The following is a 20,578-nucleotide window of genomic DNA, read 5'->3' as shown; positions in this document are numbered from 1 at the left end:
AACTGATGAATCTCCATTGACATGTCATAGTCACCTGAAGTCTGTAGTTCACATTATGCAATTGATTTTTGTATATTGATCTTGTCTCCTTTGACCTTGCTGAGCTCACTTATTTGTTCTAGGAGTTTTTTTGTAGATTACTTGGGATTGTTTACGTAAATAATCATGTCACATGCAAATATGGACACTTTTATTTCTTCATTTCCAATCTGTGTGCCTTTTATTTCCTCTTCTTGACTACTGCACTGGCTAGAACTTCCAGTATTAGACCTAACTAAAGCTGTGAGATGCACATTCTTGCTACGTTCCCAATCTCACAAGGAAATATTCAGTATTTCATCATTAAGTATCATGGTAGTTGTAGGCGTCTTGTATTCTTTATCAAGTTGAGGAAATTTCCTCTATTCTTGGTTTTCTGAGAGTTTTTAACCATGAATGGGTATTGAATTTTGTCAAATGTTTTGGCATCAGCTGATAAGATCGTGTGATTTTTCTGGTATAGCCCATTAATATGGTAATTAGATTAAATTCATGGGTTCAATTCACCATTTTGCAGTTAGACTGTTGTTTTGTTTAAAAATTTCCAGAAATTCAATTGGATCATTGTATTTTGCCTCAGTGATAAGAAACAAAGTGTTACTTCTCAAGTGTTAATCTGGGTCCATTAATCATTATTTCAATGATTTTAAATGCTTAAAATTTTATTGTTATTAATGGACATTTAATTGAACTAGTGATTTCGAGAATGAGTGTAGATGTGTATATTTTTTTTCTAAACTTTCTCATCAGGAGACCTCAGTTGATGAATCACCCCTTCCAGGGAGACCCATTTAAAATAGTCATCAACCTTTATTCCATTTGTTACTGTCATTGGAATAGAAGTTGTAAATTACTAAGTTATCTTGAGCCACTGGTTTTAGAAATAGTTTAAGGAACATCTTGGATGATGAATCTTTCTTTGAAGTGCTAGAAGAACACCCTTAAATTTTTTATTTCAGGCCTCCGGAGAGCTGAGAAACTTCACTGATTATTCTATAACATTAAGCATGGAAAACAATGTTTCTTTTCTCTCTTTTTTAATGTTGTAGTCCACATGCCGGTAGTAGGCACAGGGCTGATCATTTGGAAATGGTTTAAAAATGTGCAAGTGTATTTCTTTACTCATTCTTTCCCTTACTGCAGATGATTTCAAGCCTTTGCAATTCTCCTTTCTGAATACCCCTCTGGTCTTCACTGCTAATTTTGTGCCTTTATTTACTTTAATCTGGCAACATCTTTTGGCTGTGTCAGGCACTGCATATACTCTGGCAGCTTTCAGGGATTTGAAGCTTCTTCTGGGAAGAAATACTGTGAAGTGCAATGGATACACACAAAATATATTGTTATAATCACTAAGGCTGTGGGGATTGCAAACTCCCCACTTGACTTGAAGAGGAAAAATTATTGCCAAATGCAAGATTAATCCTAATAAATGGCTTATGATTATTATTGGTTCCAGGCTTTTTTTTTTTTTTTAATGCCTCTTTAAACTGTCATTCCCTGTGCATTTTAGACATGTGTGAGAGAGTTTAGGTCACTTGGGGCTTTTCCATTTCTGATTCAATTTTCAATTCCTTCTGCTTTTAGTTCTGCCAAGAAATAGTTCTTGGTGGATTTCATTTAATCTTCTCTGGCCCCCGGCTTAATGGCTTCTGCAGGGTCATGGTTGGTCTATTTTCCCTATTTGCATACCACCGTCTATAGCAATACGAGGGATGGGCGTTGGGTTCCCCGGGAATTTTCTTCTTTACTATATAAGTACTTTTATACAGCTTAATATTATATACAACTATGAGCTTGCTAATGTCAAGTATTTTTTTTTAAACTTTAGTCTATATTTCACACATCACTGAATATATTTTCAATATTATACTTATTTTAAATGTAGACTTTTGCAAGGAAAAAAGACTAAATGATGCATCTGAGAACCTCAAAACAATTAATGTGGTGTGGGGGAGAAAGCAAGGAATGACTTGCCAGAAAGTTCTGGGTGGCTGTATTTTGGTGTAATACAATACTAAAGATTCTCTTTTTCTTCCCCTCCTGGTTTTGACCATCTTATCCTTTTAGCCTTTTTAAGAAGTTCTTTCTAAGCTTTGTTTTTCATGTATTTAATTATTTTTTCCCAATTTAGATTGCTTATTTTTTTTTCGAAGAAAAGACCTTTAAAAATTTCTTCTGTATTTCCAAAGCAAGGAGCATTTTAAGTATATTGTGGGAGTGCAACAAATTGAAACTGAGTGTTATTCTGCACCCTCTATGCTGTTCATGTACGGAATAGGCAAGAGCCATTCCTTGTTCTCAAAGAGCTTACAGCCCGTTAGGAGGTTATGAAGTGCATAAGACTATATGGTCACAAATATGTGATATGGGCCATGGAGAGATACAGCCAAAGTGCTTAAAGACTAAGCAGGATAGAATGTACAGTCGTCAAGAAAAGCTTTATGAACAATTTGGTATTTAAGATAAGTCTTAAAGAAGGAGTTAGATTTAGAAAGGGATTACATTAAAAGCAGGGAAGGAAAAAGAAGAGAAGGCTATTTTAGGCAAAAATTGCAACTTGGATGAAGGTAGAGTGGTAGGGAAGTGCTGAGTCCGATTAATAAGTGGCTTGGTTTCTAGTTCAAGTGTAGTACAGAGAAGTGGAGATATGTGTGAACATTGTCCTCGGGGCTAGATGGCTCTGAATCTAGCATTTTGGGTGATATGTACCTCGCTACACCATCTCTGCCAAGGGGCCAAGCAGTCTGATCGTGTGCATCCGTGCAGACTGAGAGCTCACTACCTCTCAGGCACCTTCTGCCATCTGGGTGCCCCTATGGTTGGAATATGGTAGGAGGCAGGGCGGGAAGGTGGGGGGAACCCCAAGTTAGGGAGACTGTGAGAGTCAGCACGAGGACTTTGCAGTTATTTATTTTTGCAACTCATGATTGAAGCTGCAGTTTAGTAAAGCTCTAACGGCAGCTGCGGAGGAGGATTTGGAGTGGGAAGACCGGTTAGGGAGCTCTTTTGTAGTGATCAGAACCTAAAGCAGAGAGATGTCTATGGGAATAGAAAAGAGAGGACAGATATGTAATAAAAGGCTTTTGTAACATGGAAAATGGTTTTGAAAATACCAGACTCCTATGCTCTCATTCCCAGTAACCCCTAATTGTTCCTCACTGCCCTGAAGGTTTCCATCCATTGAAACTGGCATCTTTATTGTTTCTGGGGGAGGGTGTGTACAACCTGGGTGAAGCGGCCATGGCTGGGCTTCCAGGGTCAGAATGAGAGTTTGTTTTAAGGTCCACAGGGAGACAGCAATCTGAAAGCCAGGCTTGTTGAGACACAGAAAGAAACAACAACAACAATAAAAGATCTGTGCTTTCCAACAAGCCAAAGCTGACAGTCCAAGCATCCCATTTACAGTAAACTATAGTATTGATGCACAGGATATGATGTCAGGACTGTTTTCCTGAGAATAGAAAAGAAAAACTCAAGCAGCAGGTAGGAGGTAGAGAGATTCAGAGGGGTCAGGCTCCTGTATTCAGTTCGGGAGCCTGTGCATCCAGGGAGTGGGGAAGGAGCAGGCAGGAGAAACCGTCAGGCACTATCTGCTGCACTGAGCTCCGGACTAGACAGTGGCTGGTGTAATAGTTCCCGAATCTCACTGAAAAGAGCCACTGGATTGCAGTGAGTAGAACAAAACAGGACACAATGGGTGGTTTGCTCCATAGAAACTTGGGGCGTGAAAGCAAAACTGGATTCAGTTATAGACAATAAAGTTCTTTTCTTCCAAAGAAGTCATAGTTGATTATAAAATGTCACCTTGGCCACATGCTGAAGAGGTGAGACGATGAGGGACGCTGCCTTGAGATGGGTCAGGTTTTGCTTCCATTTACCTTAAACTTGAGAAACTTAGACCCAGAGAAGTTCAGTGATGTACCAAGGTTATTTAGCTGGGAAGGGGTGTGGGGAACAGGACATGGAGATGCCACTGAATTGTAAATTTTTATTGTATTTTCCAAATAAGGGAACTTAAGTGAATGAAGGGACCCACTCAGAGCTGTGTGTCTGGTTAGGGCTGAGCCGGGCACTCCACCTTCGGGCCTGGACTTTCTACTGACTCTAGGATACTTCTGACCCGCACAGCAAAATTAACGCCCGCTCCATTTGACCTACATTTACTTTTTAAATGATGTGTAGATGTGAGTGACATTTCTGGCAGACTGATTAATGATTTTACATTAATCTAAAAGGCATATGCTTTGGGGGCTTAAGTTTTTCCATCTCTAAAATAAGGATGATGGATATCTGTCTCCCTTCATGGAATGGGATGAAGATTTAGAAAATAATCTCATCTGTAAAGAGTTTTTGAGCTCCCTGGAAATAGTTTTAAGTTTTTCATTTTTTAATTTACCGTCCTCATGTTTTCATCTGATAGGAGATAGCTTTACCGAGTGACCATTGATTCAGATTCTTAGATGGTCAGGCTCGAAGTTCCAGGCTTGAAAATCAGCTGGTCTCTTTTGGGTGCATGAAGTGGGCAGTGCCAGGGAACACACCTTAGCCTCAGGACAGCTGTGCTAGAAGCGGTGACTCCAGATTGCAGTGAAATATTTGTGCTGAACAAAACTTCTCCTATTGCTCGTTTTGTGTGACTCTTCTCTTCCCCGATTGCTTGCTCATTGGAAAGTCTATGAGGTGAGATGTAAAGTCATGCTAACTTTGGGGACAGTCAACTGTTTTCTGCTTTGTTGTGGGTTCCACATTTTTTTTTGGAGGCAAGGGTTTAGCATCTGAATTATAGTAAAGCTTATATGTCATGATTATCATTTATAAATGTAGAGACTGAATCATAAATGCCAAGTCTATTACTTGTCTGTGTTAATGAAGGAAAGAGTTGCAGATAATATGAAATCATACGTATTTGTGTGTGTGTGTGTGTGTGTGTGCGCACGTGAGTGTGTGTGTACGTTCAGCACTCTGTACCTGCTGGTTCCACATCCTCAGATTTAAGCAACTGTGGATCAAAAATATTTCAAAAAATAAAATAGAAAATAAAAAACAACGCAACAGTAAAAAATAATACAAATAAAAAAGCCATCGTATAACAGCTATTTACAAAGCATTTACATTGTGTGAGGTATTATAAGTAGTTTAGAGATGATTGAAAGTATACAGGAGGATGTTCATAGGTTATATGCAAATTCCTCACCATTTTGTATAAGGGACTTGAGCATCGGAGGATTTGGGGTACTGACGGACAACTGCGTGTGTGTGGATGTGTGTTTGGGGTTTTAGTGAATAAACACCATTTTCCCTCATCTTTTTGTTCACTGCTATTCTTAATATAATGCTTACTGGTCAGTAATTGGGAAGAGCTTGCAGTAATGATTAATTAAATGTTATTAATATCAGGAATCCAAATCATAAGGTTAGATGAAACAGAAGGAGACAATGTCCTCTTCTTGGTTTAGGTCCCAGCTGTGTGCAGCCAGTCTTGAGCAGGACTCAGGAGTGACTAGGAGGAGGTGACATCTAGTAGTAGCTGAGGCCACAAGTCTGATCACTAGCACGGATGTCATGGGCTTTTCCCTATTTAAACACCTTTCCAACTGTTGCTGTCTGTCACTCTACCCGCTCGCAGCTAAACTTCTTGGAACAGCTATCTGTGTTCATTGACTCCATTTCCTTCCCACTCTTTAACTCACCCTGGGCTGCCTTTCACACCCAGCAAATCTCCAAAAGACCTTTTCAATATGTTACCAGTGACCTGCACGTTGCTCGACTCAGTGACGATTCTTGCAGTTCTTAGCTTATTCGATTTCTCAGCAGCGTCTGACCTTGTTCATTGCATCCTTCTTTTTAAAAGTTCATGGTTAAAAATTTCAGGCTAAAAAATTTTATTAAGAATGACAACACCATATATCACTTAGTTTACAAAAAAAAGTCTTTTTTCTTTTTTTTTTAACCTGAAAAGCTGCTAGTTTTGAGAGAAATAAAATTTTAACAACATTAACAACTATTCCCCTGTACAGCTTCAGAAGGCTCTGTGCCTTCCCCAGTCATTTCTCCCCTCCCAAGGGATAACTACTGTCCTAACCTTGATGTCCGTGGGGTTTGAGGGATCAATATATTTCTCTGCCACATCTGAGTTCTGTCAATTTGCTCCAGCCAAAGGCCATCAGGAACGCGCTGCAGTTGGACATGGGTTAATCGCGTGTTGCTGCCAAGGAGAATACACACCATGCTGTCCCAATAAGAGGGTGTTGGAGAGAATCTATTCCGTGGATTTGGGCCTCAGTTGGACTATTTGGGGGAGTGTCTAATGAAGGAGAGATTTATTCTAGAGTAGATGCTGTTAAAAAGCAGGGGTAATTCTCTGAATAGTTATCTCAATAAATCTTATCTATGGGGGGGGCTAGAATGAGGATAAAGTTGTAACTAGTAAAGAAGTAGCAGCCAGTCATTGTGGCCAAGAGAGGGAATGTCTGGTGTTTTGCGGGTGATATATTGACTTTGTTTTTGTCTGTGTTTGGACAAGATTACGGAGTGGCCTTACTTTGTCTCTTTTTGTCACATTCTCAGCATAACCTTGTCTGAGGCTGGAATCCTTTGAGATGGTTTATGTCTCACACCAGAATAACACGACCTTGCCATGAGCAAGCTTCTGAATCTCAGGGGTTGCTTTCTTTTCCTTTCTCAGTTCTGAACAAGTCGAGAAACAGTATTCAGGCAGATCGAGACCCAAACACTGGCTAATTTGGGGAACCTGACTTGGGTATCTGGCAAAATGGGCTTTCTGATATTGAAGCCAGAATTAGTCAGGCTACACCACTCAGTCGTGGATTGCACTGGGATGCCTAGGTCTGACTCGCTCAGGCAGGGTCTTTGTCAAGTTCATAACGGTATAGCACCTCTCTGAAGTTCCTTCTCTGTCTGCTTTGTGGGCTCATCTCCTCTTCCAGCCATTCAATGGTGAACAATTTCTGCCTGCTGCGGGTGTGTCTGCCTCGTGGGCCAGGTGCCCATCCTCGTCTCGAGAGGACGGAGAAGGCACATTCTCTGCCCATCCAGCAGGGTCTGGGGTCAGTGTGAGATTCTGGACAGGGACCCAGGTAGGGAAGGCCCCTCAGAACACACGTAGCACAGCAGGTGAGGGATGGGAGGGACAGTGTGCCTGTAGGGGCTGCTGAGTGCCGCACATCTGGGAGGGAAAGGCAGGTAGCTGGTGCCCTGTGAACAAAGCATTGTTTGCACTGTGATTCCTACATAAGCAAGGAATTTGTTTTTTGTGACTATCACCTCCTAACTTGGTTTTCTCAAGCTAGATTCCTTTGAAATTTCTGCAGGTTCTTAGCGTGCCAGTCAAAACAAAGATAAAAGCACTAATGATGCTACGCCTTGTGAGCATTTTAGTTTGAACTCTGCAAACCAGTTTCCCATTTGTTTAAAGAAAGTCAGCACTACTTTTTTTTATCAATTTTGCAACAAGGATTGTGTGCCCTGGAAAGAGACCCTGGCTTGGCAAAGAACACAAAGTTTCCATACCAAAAGGGTCATGCTTGCTTTTCCTCTATTGCTAGAGATAAAGTCGTAACAAAGCGTAAACCACATGCAACCCTGAGAACTGAAGATGTGGTCACTTTGTGCTTTGCACTATTTCTAGATGTCCTCGGTTGCTCTTCGGAGCTGGTGTGCTGGTTTACAAGTGTCTGCAGTGGGAATGGTCTTTTTTTTGTTCTGTTTTCTTTTTAGCATCTTTTGTCTGATTCTTAAGCTGAGGCTGTAGCATGTTGGATAAAGGTTCGCTTGGTTTTGTTATGTTTTTGCTTATGTGAGTCGTTTATCATTGAGCCAGCAAGTTGGAAATTAACATCTGCTGAGCTTTGGCAAGCCACAGCCTTAGCCCTCTGTAGCTAAGGAGACTCCTTCAAAACCTTATCTCATTAGAGGCTTTTAATGGGGATAAAGCAATGTTTATTAAAAGCTGAACCCTCCTTAGACTCACTACTCTACAGCATAATTGCGTTTATATCAATCTTGAGACCCATTAGCTTAGTTTCAAGAAAAAAGAATTCCAACTCTCCTTTCTGCGTAGAAGGAACTAATATTAAAAAAATAAATAAGGACTATGACAAGTCCCATTGTATTTTTGCCTTGCCCAGGGGCACATGAAAATGGTTTGAAAGCTAAGAGACACAGGCTAGAGAAAAAACAAATCTAGAAAAAAGTTAGACATGGTCGATAAAATGGTGACTTTTTACAGTCCTCTATTTTTCTCCCTTTTTTATTAAGATAATATGCGTCCTTAATAGTGGAATTGGGGTGGGAATGGAAAAATCTTAATTAGATCTGCTGCATATTTCATATCTGTGATCATTTAGGTATTCTTCCAAGTGTTCCCACCTCTACCCAACAAATAAGACTCATCTTGAGAGGCTCAGCTGAAACTTCTCTGACTCCTCCAACCAGAAACAATCTTTCTCTCCTCTGAACCGCAGCGGTGTTTTGTTTCTACCACTAATGATTGATCACATTCTCTTGACATTGTAGTTGTTTTTAGACCTATTTCTGCCACTGCCCATTATACCCCAGCGAGGACAGAGACCTTGACTGTGCCTTCTCCTTGTCCCCTGTGATAGCTGGCATGGTCCCTTCCACACAGCAAGCATTTAAAACAGGCTTATTGATTAGGGGGATACAATTCATGTTAATTGCAACATTGTTAACTGAATTGCATAAAAGTTATTTTCTGTGTTCATGGTACTATTGTACTAGATACTTCTTAGGAGAGGCCCCCATGTGGCTTTTCTAATAAAGCAGGGTGGGTGTGGAATGAGAATGTGGTGCTCTCAGAACTCTTGCTCATCTTCCACAGCGACCTGCGTGATGATGCATGTCACTGTCGCATGAGGTGGAACTCTGATTGTTTTGTTCTTTTGAGAGTTTTGTAATGTGGTGGTAGTAATTCCAGCAATTGTTGCAGCTTCACATGAGTATAATGAAGAGGATCATATTCCAATTTATCTTGCAGGTGGAGGTGTGTTTTATGCCCGTCCTGGGCAGCTTTGAACCGAGACCTGTGATACTAATATATCAGGATAATGATGTGCAGTCCAAACAGGGGCTTGAGGAACTGCTCTCACCAGAGACATCTTAAAGCCATATTTGGGGAAGAATCTTTTATTGTTTAAAAATATTTTTTGAGCCCCAGGTATATGTCTAGTACTAGCAGCTGCAATTAGAACACAAGTGTATTGAATCATATTTTGAGCTACCAGAAAATTGCAATTCAAAAATATCTTAGGAGGTTTTGAGATTTCTCCCAAATGTGCCTGCTGCACTTTGGATGGTGACTTTGCAAGGTCAGAACTTAGCTGAGTTGTGCCCGGGGTCCTCCTGGGAAGTCCTCTGGTGCAGAAAAATTTGCTTTCTGCTTGCGGTCTCGTGTCTATAGCTGTGGAATATGTACATCTGAGACCCAGTGTGCCACCTGCCCCCACCATGCCAGGACACTGGATTAAGCTTTCACTTACACTGCTTTATAAAATCTCCCAGAAATCCTAATAAGATCTATACCTCTTTGTTTAAGTAGCATTTGGGGGAGAACTTTTCAGATTTATTACCGTTTTCTTTTATTTCCTTAAACAGATTTTGGGGGAATGATAGGATCATAACTTCCTCAGATTTAAAATTTTGGGAGTGCAATGTAGAGGCAAGAGATGGGGAGTCTTAGTTCTGCATTCTAGTTCTGACTGTGCTTTTAGCCAGTTCGAACCCTTTGTATCAACATCAGCTATTTCTCAGTGGTTGATTTTTCTCATCAGTAGAATGAAGTCAGCGTCACGTTTGTCTCTGATCTGGTTTTGACCTTGTTTTGGCTCACGCCGATTGCATGTGAACTTTGTCCCGGGCACTGTGCTGAGTGTTTCACGTGCGCTGTCTCGTTTTCTCATCATGGGGACTCTGTAGGATAGGCCCTTCTGTGTGCCCCGTGTTTGGGAGACAAAGGCCGTGAGAAACCAAATAACTGTAGGTTCAAACGATCTGAACCCCAGAACCTGCACTGTTAATCACTGAACTATTCTACCAGGATAAAAGGAGATACAAGATACGAAAGTGCCTTAGAGTCAAAACAATTAGACGTGCAACGTCTCATCACGTCTCAGGGATTGGCAGAGCAGGCGCTGGTCTGCGCAGATAATTTGAAGAATTCAGGCAAAGCCCTCCTCCCAAAAGCCTCCCCTCTCTACCCGCCATTCCCGCAGGCACTGCAAAGCCGGCGTGCCCCAAGCCAAACTTGTCTTTCTCCCAGATCTCCTCTCCTGGGTGTTGTCTTTTTCAGGGGCGGCTCCATCCTCTGAGTCACACGTGCTGAACCTTGGGCGCCGTCCTTGATGGGTGCTCTTTCTCCTCTCTCCTTGCGTGATGACTGGTCTTCAAGTTCTGGGGTGCAATCTGAGAAATTGTTCTTGAATCCCTCCTCACCCTCTATCTTTAGTGCTATGGCCTCCCCGGCCCTCCTGCGGAATACTGTAGTGGCCTCGTACCTGGTGTCCCCAGCTTTTCTCCTCCAGTCCCTCCCAGCACTGCCCATTTGCTAAAATTCAATTCTGATCACGTGACTCTCTTGTTTAAAACTTAGATGCCTGGCTAGCCATTGCCTAGGGGATGGAGTTTAAATTCCCTTCCATGATTTAAGGGCCCTTTGCTATGACACCTCCCCTCGACCTCCCTCTTGTCCCCTTGCACTCCGGCACTGCACCTGGAGCAGACATCATGCATATCTCAGGTTAATCTCTCTGCCTCTGTGATTTTGCTTCATGATGAACACGCATCTGTTAAAGCACATAAATTATAGAGAAGTGGTGTGGCTTGGTGATTAAGAATGCAGGCAGCAGAGACACATTGGCTTAGAGACCCGGATTTGCCATTTAGTTGCTGGGTCAGTTGGGCAAGTCTCAATGTCCCTGTCTGTAAAATAGGTATGATGTTAATAGAACCTGTCTCACAGGGGACATCAGAGAAGTGGGAAGAACATGCAGATGGAGTAAGGCCATAGCTGGGAAGGGGCACAGCTAGGAACTGGACGTGCTCTGCAGAAAGAGCATGATGCAGAGAGAACATATCAATGCAATGTTAAATGTATTAAATTGTAAAACAAACACTAAATAACTGTTCTGTGCCATCTATCTGGGTGTAGAAACAGGACAATTTCTATTGCAGATACATTTCTTTACAGGCACAGTATTTTGAAATATTTTTAGCTAGTAACTGAATAATCAGTTAACCCCCTAACAGGGATTGTCTGCAAGATAGGATTGGCAGCAAGTGTCAGGAGTGGGGAACTAAAAGAAGGATAAAAAAATGCCAGGAGAGGTGCTCATAGGTGTGGTGGCCTGGAGCCACCTATTGTCTGCAATACTAACTGGGTCTTTTTTTTATGAAAAATAACAATGCATCTTCCATTTATTTGTTATTGGGCTTCTTCCTGTTATTTTTTTTCTCCTGTATTTTTGGTCCTATTCCCATATTCAGATAGGTGGTACAAAGAGAGAAGGCTTTGTTGATCTAGTCTTTGTGGAGTTTCTAAAATAATTCTGCACAATACGTGCATTCTCTAGTCCTGTTATATAATAACCCCTTTTGGAAAGCAGGCCCCTCATTTGGGTGCTGGTGTCTTTCTCGTAGGTGGGGAAGGAAGAGGGGAACTGAGAGGAGTGAGGCTGTTTATTTTGTCTCCACTAAAAGTAGCAGTTTCATTCTTAACCCCCCTCACCTCAAACTCAGCAGCAAAACACAGGCAAGTAGTCACCGGAGTGGGTGTTGGCAGCTGTCGCTGCTCTGGGGCTGTGCTGGGTGGAGTCCCTTCTTCCCTGAGACCTCAGGCTTTACTCACCAGCTTGTCACTGTTTGTGCCAAAGCAGAGTGTCTCACCTGGGGGAACCCAAGAGGGAGAGGGGAAAGGTGGAGAGTGTTGCGTGCAACTGTCACCTCCCCGTCAACGCGTGATTTAGCACTTTCGAGACTGGTATCTGTGCTGGCCGTTCTCTTTAGAGGCTTTGTTTTGTCCTGTTTCCAGGGTTCCCTGATACATGTTTTCCCAACTTCCCCGCTCTTTCTCTTTTACCCTGCTGTGGGCACCACCTTCCCCTTTGCTGGTCATGTCTAATTCCATATATGTGGGGCAAACTCTCTCTGCAGTGCAAGGCTGGTGGAAACAGATGAGTGTGGCAGTGTTTTGGGATGGGGGGCCTGCCAGCTGTGTGGGCGTGTCACCCAGCCCCCCTGAACTCAAGTTTCCTAGTCTTGGAGAACAGGGAGCAGAGACTTGCCACTGAAGTGATTATGAGGTTTACACGAGACAGCAGGGAAGGTGGGGGCGGGGGGGGGGGGGGTGGTCCAAGGATCCTCCAGCGGTCCTTGCTGCCTAAAAGGGCCCTGGGCTGCTACTTTAGACTCAGCGTACTTGACCTTCACCTGTTAATGAATTGGGCATTCTAGCATGCTTTGTTCTGGGAGGTCAGCGTTTGAAAAATGTTTTGAAATTGTTGGTAAGCATTGCTTCTCATCCTCCACCTCCCTTCTCCTATCTGCTAATAAGGTGCATGGATCATTTTATCAAGGAGGAGAGAGCTCCGTTTTTCTCTTCTCTGTGCTGCTTTTTACTGTAAATACATAAAGTTGAGCCTGTTTCACGGGGGAGCCACCTTTGCCCTTGGAGCACGGTGTGGCGTGACTCACACCTCTGACCTCACCTTCTACTTACTCAGCAGCTCTGCCTGCAGCCTGCTCGGGGCCCTGTGCTTACTGCTTAGCTGGAAGGTACTTGGCCTTGGAGCAGTGCTCACTTTTAATTAGTCCCCTCCTTGTTAATTAACAGCGTGCATTTTCCTGGAAGCTGTGCTGGGTGACCTCGGGACCTGATCTCCCGGGCAAATGCTTTCCTGAGTCTCTCCGTGCTGGGGCTGACGCCTGCCTGCACACGAGGATATTAGCTTGACACGCGGAACATGGCCATGGCATGGGCATCCACTTTTGCAGTGCTCTGGAAGAGGGAAGAGGGAATTCCGTAGTGATGCCAGCCATCATTTGAACCGACCTAGAGATGTTCTCTTTTTGTCCTTCCAAAGAAGAATATCTCTCAGTTGATTAAAAATTCCACTTGCGAGGATGCTTTTTAGCTGAGATGTCTTAAACCTGATGTGTGGGTGTAATCCCCCGACGTCTGCTCAGAAGCCCTTGGGTGTTGCAGAACTCTTCTGTCCAGACCCCAGTGATGGGGCCAGAGCGAGGCTCACCCTGGGCCTGGCTGGGATGGGCTTTATTTATCGGGATAATGTGAGTTTGCATAGCTGTTAGGAGGTGTGGAAATGCAAATCGCAGCTAAATGGTGAAGCAAAACATGATAGCTGGAGAAACAGTGCTTCATGCCACATTTGAAGCATGAGGGGCCAGCGAAGCTCATTAATTGGAAGACTCATCAGAAACAAGAAATACTGGGCACATTGGGTGCAGAATGAGGAACAGGCCTCAGCAAGCAGTTCAGGATCATTAAGGGTGTGGAACAGTGTAGCCTAGTGGGTAGGAGCAGGGTTTTAGCATCAGAGCTGGGTTGGAAGCTGGGCTGAGCCGCTTGCCAGCCGTGCACCTTGGGCAAATTACTTCACTGCTTTAAGCCTCAGTTTCCTTGTCTTTAATGAGGATAATAAGACTTAGCTCATAGGATTATTTTGAGGATTAAATGAGATAATGTTTGTAAAGTGCTTAGTGTGATGTCTGGCCCCGAAGGAAATGCTAGTGGCTGCGATTATGACCAATAGGAGGGTGTTGGAACCTGGTTCGGCGGGGTTCTCGCTTTGTGGCGCATGGTGGCCCCACCAGCTCCCAAGACCCCTGCAGGACCCACGGCGAGGTGGAGACAAGGCAGGTCTCTGCAGGGCTTGGCAGCTGACTCAGCCCTGCCGATGTGCTTGAGACATCTTCCAGCCGGGAAAAGGTTCTTTATTCTACGCACCTGCTTGGCAGTGCCATCTCACGCCACTGTCCTTCCCGCCTTGCACCCTCTGGGGTCCACGACTGCTCACCCTAAGTTTTCCCGAAGCAAGGGTGGAGGTGGCCAGGGGTGGCACTAGGAGGTCTGTGAGGAGACAGGCAGACCCTCCGTATTGCGTCTTCTCTGCAGAAGTTCGCCAGCAAATTAGAAAACCAAAATCAAAGCAAAAGAGAAGAGCAAAAAGGGCTTGGATCTAGTTCCTGGCCTTTCGGTGTGTGTGGCTGTGATTCCTCTCTCTGCCTTCATTTTCTGATTAGAGGAGCCAGTTTCTTTTTGCCGCATTTCCCTTTTCTTGCTTCAAAGTGGGGGAAAGGGAATCAGGAGGATTCTTTTAGGAGATCAACGTGAAGTTGAGGGGATGGAGAATGCCTCCCAGCTAGAGAATTCCTGACCGAGAAGGAATGAGCCAGCCTGTTCCACAGGGCCGGGCTGCCTGGTCCCTGGGGAATGAAGTTACAAGGGAACCTCAAGGGCAGACTCTTAAGGAGCATCTTAAAGGCCAAGGCCAAGTCTTCTTGGTGAGGAATGGAGGGACGTAGTTCCTGGCAGAGGCCTGGCAGCAGGTGGTGGGGACCCTGAGATGGAGACATGGGGTCCAGAGGTAGAAAAGTCACCTTGAGGCTGGGTCCCCTGAGGAGTGGAGGATGGAGGCAGGAGCCTGGTGCTGGGGTCCCAGAATCAGAGCAAGACCTCTGCCCCGAGGAAACTAGTAATGCAATGAGGAGGTCACATACTCGGAACCTACAGCAAAGTCCCTGGGGTGCCCAGATGGCCTATCGGGTGGCAAAACATTATTTGAAAATATTTCATAAATCATTATTTTAGAACTATTATTATATAAATACATAATACAATAATATTGCCAAGCATATGTAATTTATAAATGAATAGATTTATTTTACCATTGTGTTACAGTTGCCGACAGCATTCGGTACAGCCACCTGCTGTCCAGGTTTGTAGCCAGGTCTGTACCACACAGCCCAGGTGTGTAGTAGGTTCCACCATCACTCTGTGATGTTTGCACAATGATGACATCACCTAACAATGCATTTCTCAAAACATATCCCTGTTGTTAAGCAATGCATGACTATACCTCAACCCTAAGCTAATTAAGTGTATAAAGAGATTACTGTGGACTCAACCTAGCAGTTGCAGGGATTGGTTGTATATACTCATTTTCTTTAAGAGAAGGCAGATGGCAAAAATGTGTGTGTGTGTGTGTGTGTGTGTGTGTGTGTTTGTGTACACATATAAAGAAACGTCTGTGAACAGAATGCACTGGGAGTAGGAAGTAGGCGCATTAGGGTCTTTCAGCCCTTGTAGGGGCTTTTGTCTGTCTTCTCTTGAATTTTGCAGTATTTTCCTCTGGTCTCAAGGCCTTTGCTGTCCCATATTATGTCCCCTTTTCCTGTGTCGCAAACTGAGAACTGATAATAGTAATGTCTTTCTGGCCTCCCAAGATTATTGTATCATTGGACATAAGGCATATTACAACGTTTTATAAAATGAAAAATGCTGTGTGGTTGGAAGGCAGCATTTTCAGTGAATCTGCAGTCTGTGAGTGTGTGTGAGTTCCTCCCCACACTCAAGTGCAGTGGCTACCACACTGTCCAGGCAGGACAGGATGGAGCCTTGGCTAGGGTGGGAGTGGAGCCACAGACACGAGAACATATCTGAGATACATTTGGAAGTGGAATCGTGTTGACTTGTGATAAGTCAATGGCAGAAGGCGACGGGCCAGGGGGATTAGGGAAGGTTTCTGTGCTTCTCGCTTGAGCGGCTTGGTGGGCGCTGGTGCCATTCACTACAGTGACAGTGACTGGATGAGAGGCAGATGTGTTCTGTGTGTCACCAGGTGTCAGTTGTGTGGCTCGTGTGCTACAATCATCAGCTACTTCTACACAACACTCCATTGTTGACTCCAGTCTTAGGGACAGGGTACCTCTAAAACATAATGAAAGTTTTTGGTTGAGTTTTACTGATTTCCCAAAATGTTTGACATTCACAACAACAAAAACCAGTTTTGGATAAATAACCATCGCTCCAGAGTAGAAATTTGGAGGGCTTTGGAGGTGTGCACTGTGGTGGAAAGCACATTGGGCTTAGAGTCAAAAGACGGTGTCTAAGTCCCAGTTTTACAATGTACTGCTTGTGTGGCTTTACACAAGTCATGTAATTTCTCGGAGCCTCAGTTTCCCAAATTGAGAAGTGAGTCTTGAGATGTCTTTGTGGCCTCACAGGATTATTGTATCATAGGATATAAGGCATATGAAAACACCTTAAAAATTGAAAATACTGTGTGGTCGGGAGATAGCATTTTATGTGCATCTAAAATCTGTGGCTGTGTAATCATTCTATTGGTAGGTAACAAATTACCCCAGAACTTGGCTTACAACAGCAAACATTTATTGTCTCATGGGGTCTCAGGGTCAGGAGTACAGGAGCAACTCAGCTGGAAAGTTCTGGTTCAGGGACTCTCCCAAGGTTGCAATCGAGCTGTCTGGCTTCAGTCATTTCAGAGCTTGATTGTGGCCACAGAACTCACTTCCAAGCTTGCCCACCTGGTTGTCGGCAGACCTGCCTCTGTCCCTTGCTGGCTGGAGGCTGGAGGCTTCAGTTGCTCAGCCCATGAGCATTTCCACTGGGCTGTTCCCCGCATGGCACCTTGCTGGGAGAGGGCACCCAAGACCGAAGCTGCAGTTTCTTGTAACTTAATCTCACAAGTGGTATCCCACCCTCTCCGCCATATGTTGTTGGTTACTCGCATGAAGCCCCGAGCACAGTGTGGGAGCAAACACACAGGCGTGTGGATACAGGGAGGCAGGCATCGCTGACGGCCATCCAGGAAGCTGGCTGCCATGCCCGGCTTGCAGCAATTACACTGAGGTGGAGGGACTTGTCAATGAAGCCATATGTTCGAATAAAGTCTACAGTGCTAGCTTTATATCCGTTTTTGAGAGCATTTGAAAACTCTTTGAATAAGAATCCCTTCCACACACATTCAGGATGGTATGTTTATCCGAAAGATATGACTTCAGTTTATGTTCCATCGGTACAGCCAATCCTTTGACTGAAGGTTGGTTTGTGCCCTTGCTGTCAAAGAGCTGATTGTCTGTGCCCAAGTGGCAGAGACTCGCACGGCGGCTTTGGGGCTTTGGTCTACCACTTCCTGACCCCGTGGACACTGCTTGGCTTTTTCTCCATCAACCCTTTTGGCTGTGCCTGCACACAGGGTGGAGATGTCTTGTAGAATTTACTGCCACTCCTTGAATAGTTTCTTTTATCACTCACAAGGCCTGTCATTGTAGTGTGTAGCGCTGCCTGGCCTGGTCTCGCCATGAAGCTACCGTCCTTTCTGCCTGCCACCGACCCTGACAGTGTTTCACCAGGGGCGCTTGTCCTGGAGTCCTTGGTGATTTATGAGCTGCTTCTAGACGTTAGCAGACACGTCTCTGCAGCCTCTCTGTGTGAGCCTGCAGCTCCTGCACCCAAACGCTCACTGGTATCTGCAGAGTGGAATGCTTACGTTCACCGTAATAGCAACTTTTCTGTCCTTTGTCATAGAAATTCTCATAGCCACTGGCTATATTTGGGTTAAGTCTTAGGGTCTGGACCAAACTTAGACCTGCCTTGGCTTCACCTTCTAAGAGTGTCCACTTTAAGATGAAATGAGAAATAGTACCTGTAGCCGCTTGCCTATCTTAACCAATATTAGTGAGTCATAACATTTATCTGAAACTTTCGTCATTTTAAAATTTATTTATTTTTATTTCTCAAATCCTCCCCTCTGCCACCCTCCCCCATACATTTGGTAGGTGGAAACACTTCATTAACACTTTGTATCAATGGTAATGGCATTTGTTTGTTTGGTGCTCAAATTATAGTTATTTGAGAAGACCTTAGCTCCTCTACAAGCTGGTGAGCTTGCTGAGACTGGAATTTGTGCTTGGGTCGCCTTTTCATCTCTTGTAACTTCTCATGCAGTGCATTGAAAACAGTAGGTGCTCAATTCCTGTTTGTTATATGCGTGAAAAAAGGCACAATCCTAGACGGAGTTGACTGTGTCTCTGATACATTTTGAGGTCATTGCCGTGTTCTTTGGAGATCTGGGTGTTTCCTGGTCTGAGTGGGATGTCACAGCTGTTACATGACTTCCACTTGGAGTCTCTAGAAACCCACTCCATTGCTGGACCCCTTGGCATGAGCCACTGGGTTTTTCAGATTCTCTTCCTTAAAAGCTCAGGAAGTACTATAAGTGCCTTAAGCAGCCCCTGCTGTGCACCTTAGTGAAAAAGCTTCTAGGGTTGTTCTAACATGAGAATGATGGAACAGCAGTCCACACTGAGAACCCTTTTCCAGTCTGAGGGTTCTTGGAATAACCCTGTTGTAGGTGGACTCAGACCAGAGTGGGCACTAGAAAGCATTGCTGTGCAACAGTGTTTTGCCTTCACGGAGGACTACAAAGAAGACTTTTTCCCATTGTTTTGCTGCCCAAAGATTGTAAGAATGGCAGTAAAGGCATTGAACTTGGATGTCCCCTTCAGTCCAATCGATAAATCTACTCTTTCAGACATGGTGCATCATAGAGCCGTCATTGACGGCTTGGCCAGGGATAGGAAGGTATTGGGAAAAGCAATTTAGCAAGGATGGACGTTCAAAAACGTCAGTGGCAAGAAACCTGATGAGCACAAGGATTTTCTACAATTAAAAATAAGAATATGCATCTTTCTTCTTCTCCCAAGGGTCTTAAAATTGGTTGTTGACAGGGACTTCTTGCTCTCTCTCTCTCTTCCCTGTTCTCACCACCCCCAAGAGACTGAGCTCGTCTAAAATCTGGGGGCCTTTCTAAGTTTTTAAAATAGTAGCACAGTGCTGCTGTGATCACGTTAAGCTGTATTTTCACTGTCATCTCTAACGTGTAGCAGTCCTTGGTAATTACATGGTGCTTTCCTTCTGCAAGCCTGTAAACACAATATAAATGTTAACTCTTTTATTCTCCCAGCATCTCTATGGAGAGAGGGAGATTACACGGTGCCTTAGTGGTCTAGGTATACATTGGTCTGGTGACATCTCATCAAGATATTCTATCCTGAAGCTGGCAGAGCTGGCAAAGTGACACCCACTTTTAAGAATGATGTTCTGTGCTGCCAAACGAAAACCCTAAAGTCTCCATAGAAGCAAGAATCCAGAGGATAAGTCTCTCCTGACTTCAGCAAGGAGACACTCCCAGCCTCCGCAGGACAGCCAGTTGTTACTATTTCTGATTACAGATTCGATTGCTGGCCTGGTTTGGAAACATTTTGTCTGTTAAGGAATGCAGAGTTTTGTGTCTGACATCCGTTATCAGCTCTTGACATTTAAAAGGGAAAATTCATCACTGCCTCTTTGGCAGCAGTTTTTATGGCTTTTTGTTATTTCTTTTAAAGAGTCCATTCTGCTTAAAAATCTGGGTTTTTTTTTTCTCCTTTTATTCCTTTTTTCCAAAGAGTAGAATACCAAATAACCTCGAAATTTAAACTAGTGAATTTCAAAAGCCAGACTAGATTTTGAAGAGACTTACGAGGCGAAACAAAAAGAGATATTCTAGTTTTAAATCTCTTTAATCATAGATTATTTAATCATTAATCTTTAAACATTATTTTCAGTTAACATCACAGTTTTAATCTTTTATGCAAATATAATAATTATTCCATTTTAAAAATCTGTTGGAAAAATCGCATACTTTAAGTTTCTACAGCACAATAAAATACATGGAATGTTCCATTTCTGTTTTTTGATTTGCCTATTTTGTCTTTAGTGACAACCTATTTAAAGTCTTTAAAGTGGTAGAATAACATGATAACATGTCTTCACTGGTAATTTAATACTTGGATATAATGGGTTTATCTGAGAGATTTCATTAAAAACAGCAAGATGCCTGAACACCAAAGCTGAGATATTTTTAATCACAGAATTATAGTAATTATACAAATCCCGAGATCTTCATCAGATGGAAAAGGCTTCTAGGGCTAAACATGCACTTTCAACTTAGTACTAATAACTGTGTATTGTTCTAAATTATAGTAGAGAGACTCTTCAGGCCAAGGGAAATATTGGAGAGAAGGTTACGTGTTGAATTTTTAAGGAAAATTGAGAAATAAACTATTTTGATAGTGTAGTGGTATCGCCAAGAGATGCACCTTCTGGGTAGCAGAAGAAGAACTTCCACGTGCAGACACAGTATATAGAGGTGAATATTCAAATAGAGTCAATGAGGCTGTTAGCATTTACTAAATCTTCAGAGCACAACAGCTTTCTCTTTTCTCCCAGGAGTCCCGACGTTGCTAATTGACTGAGCTAGGTGCCTTTTTCCCGTCAGGAAATGGGACAGATCACCAGTAAATGAGATGGTTATTGGCCCAGAATCTGGCTTTCTGGGTTTGGTGAAAGACTCTATAAAGAATAATTTAGGTATTGTGAGGATTATTAAAAATGTCAAGTTTTTCATAAAATGGCAAA

At 43.4% G+C, this 20,578-nt stretch overlaps 1 protein-coding gene across 2 annotated transcripts in view; it reads left to right on the top strand.

Annotated features, from left to right (window-relative positions):
* CSGALNACT1 (chondroitin sulfate N-acetylgalactosaminyltransferase 1) overlaps nucleotides 1–20,578 on the top strand; it is a 252,944-nt gene that overhangs the window by 161,514 nt on the left and 70,852 nt on the right. The window lies entirely within an intron of this gene.

Source organism: Lemur catta, chromosome 22 (genome assembly GCF_020740605.2).
Source record: "Lemur catta isolate mLemCat1 chromosome 22, mLemCat1.pri, whole genome shotgun sequence".
In the NCBI taxonomy this organism is placed as follows: domain Eukaryota; kingdom Metazoa; phylum Chordata; class Mammalia; order Primates; family Lemuridae; genus Lemur; species Lemur catta.
Note: the sequence above shows the minus strand (reverse complement) of the source record. Positions and strands in the feature narration are given on the sequence as shown.